Consider the following 2,618-nt stretch of genomic DNA (forward strand, 5'->3'; position numbering starts at 1 on the left):
CTGTATATCAAATATACCCTTGTTCACTTTGCCATCCTTCTTATCCACCAAATATTCAGGCATTTCCGCTTCCAGTGACCATTTCCTTTGCAGTGTAAGCACTCAGTTTCAGGCTTTGGTCCAGATTTGGGCTTCTTCGCGGGAGTGACAACTTGCTTGTCATTCTACTTGAAGTTCCCTTTCTTTCCCTTTGCCCTTTTCTTGAAACTAGTGGTCTTGTCAATCATCAACACTTGATGCTCTTTCTTGATTTCTACCTTCGTCGATTTCAATATCACGAAGAGCTCGGGAATCATTTTCGTCATCCCTTGCATACTATAGTTCATCATGAAGTTCCAGTAACTTGGTGATGGTGACTAGAGAACTCTGTGAATCACTATCTTATCTGGAAGATTAACTCCCACTTGATTCAAGCGATTGTAGTACCTAGACAATCTGAGCACATGCTCACTAGTTGAGCAATTCTCCTCCATCTTTTAGCTATAGAACTTGTTGGAGACTTCATATCTCTCAACTCGGGTATTTGCTTGAAATATTAACTTCAACTCCTGGAACATCTCATATGGTCCATGACATTCAAAAACGTCTTTGAAGTCCCGATTCTAAGCCATTAAGCATGGTGCACTAAACTATCAAGTAGTCATCATATTGAGCTAGCCAAACGTTCATAATGTCTGCATCTGCTCCTGCAATAGGTCTGTCACCTAGCGGTGCATCAAGGACATAATTCTTCTGTGCAGCAACGAGGACAATCCTCAGATCACGGATCCAATCTGCATCATTGCTACTAACATCTTTCAACACGGTTTTCTCTAGGAACATATCAAAATTAACATATGAAAACAACAACGCGAGCTATTGATCTACAACATAATTTGCAAAATACTACCAGGACTAAGTTCATGATAAATTTAAGTTCAGTTAATCATATTACTTAAGAACTCCCACTTAGATAGACATCCCTCTAGTCATCTAAGTGATCACGTGATCCAAATCAACTAAACCATAACCGATCATCACGTGAGATGAAGTAGTTTTCAATGGTGAACATCACTATGCTGATCATATCTACTATTTGATTCACGCTCGACCTTTCGGTCTCCAGTGTTCCGAGGCCATATCTGCATATGCTAGGCTCGTCAAGTTTAACCTGAGTATTCCGCGTGTGCAAAACTGGTTTGCACCCATTGTAGATGGACGTAGAGCTTATCACACCCGATCATCACGTGGTGTCTGGGCACGACGAATTTTGGCAACGGTGCATACTCAGGGAGAACACTTTTATCTTGAAATTTAGTGAGAGATCATCTTATAATGCTACCGTCAATCAAAACAAAATAAGATGTATAAAAGATAAACATCATATGCAATCAAAAATATGTGACATGATATGGCCATCATCATCTTGTGCCTTTGATCTCCATCTCCAAAGCATCGTCATGATCTCCATCGTCACCGGCATGACACCATGATCTCCATCATCTTGATCTATATCAATGTGTCGTCACATGGTCGTCTCACCAACTATTGCTATCGCATAGCGATAAAGTAAAGCAATTATCTGGCGCTTGCATCTTATGCAATAAAGAGACAACCATAAGGCTTCAGCCAGTTGCCGATAACTTCAACAAAACATGATCATCTCATACAACAACTTATATCTCATCACGTCTTGACCATATCACATCACAACATGCCCTGCAAAAACAAGTTAGACGTCCTCTACTTTGTTGTTGCAAGTTTTACGTGGCTGCTACGGGCTGAGCAAGAACCGTTCTTACCTACGCATCAAAACCACAACGATAGTTCGTCAAGTTAGTGTTGTTTTAATCTTCTCAAGGACCCGGCGTAGCCACACTCGGTTCAACTAAAGTTGGAGAAACTGAGACCCGCCAGCCACCTGTGTGCAAAGCACGTCGGTAGAACCAGTCTCGCGTAAGCGTACGCGTAATGTCAGTCCGGGCCGCTTCATCCAACAATACCGCCGAACCAAAGTATGACATGCTGGTAAGCAGTATGACTTGTATCGCCCGCAACTCACTTGTGTTCTACTCGTGCATATAACATCAACGCATAAAACCTAGGCTCGGATGCCACTGTTGGGGAACGTAGTAATTTCAAAAAAATTCCTACGCACACACAAGATCATGGTGATGCATAGCAACGAGAGGGGAGAGTGTTGTCCACATACCCTCGTAGACCGAAAGTGGAAGCGTTAGCACAACGCGGTTGATGTAGTCGTACGTCTTCACGGCCCGACCGATCAAGCACCGAAAGCACGACACCTCCGCGTTCTTGCACACGTTTAGCTCGATGACATCCCTCGAACTCTGATCCAGCCGAGTGTCGAGGGAGAGTTCCGTAAGCACGAGGCGTGGTGACGATGATGATGTTCTACCGATGCAGGGCTTTGCCTAAGCACCACTACGATATTATCGAGGAGGACTATGGTGGAGGGGGGCACCGCACACGGCTAAGAGATCAATGATCAATTGTTGTGTCTATGGGGTGCCACCCTCCCTCATATATAAAGGAGTGGAGGAGGGGGCCGGCCAAGGGGGGTGGCGCGCCCTAGGGGGGAAGTCCAACTCCCACCGGGAGTAGGACTCCCCCCTTTC

This window comes from Triticum dicoccoides, chromosome 7B (genome assembly GCF_002162155.2).
Source record: "Triticum dicoccoides isolate Atlit2015 ecotype Zavitan chromosome 7B, WEW_v2.0, whole genome shotgun sequence".
NCBI classification, from domain to species: Eukaryota; Viridiplantae; Streptophyta; class Magnoliopsida; order Poales; family Poaceae; genus Triticum; species Triticum dicoccoides.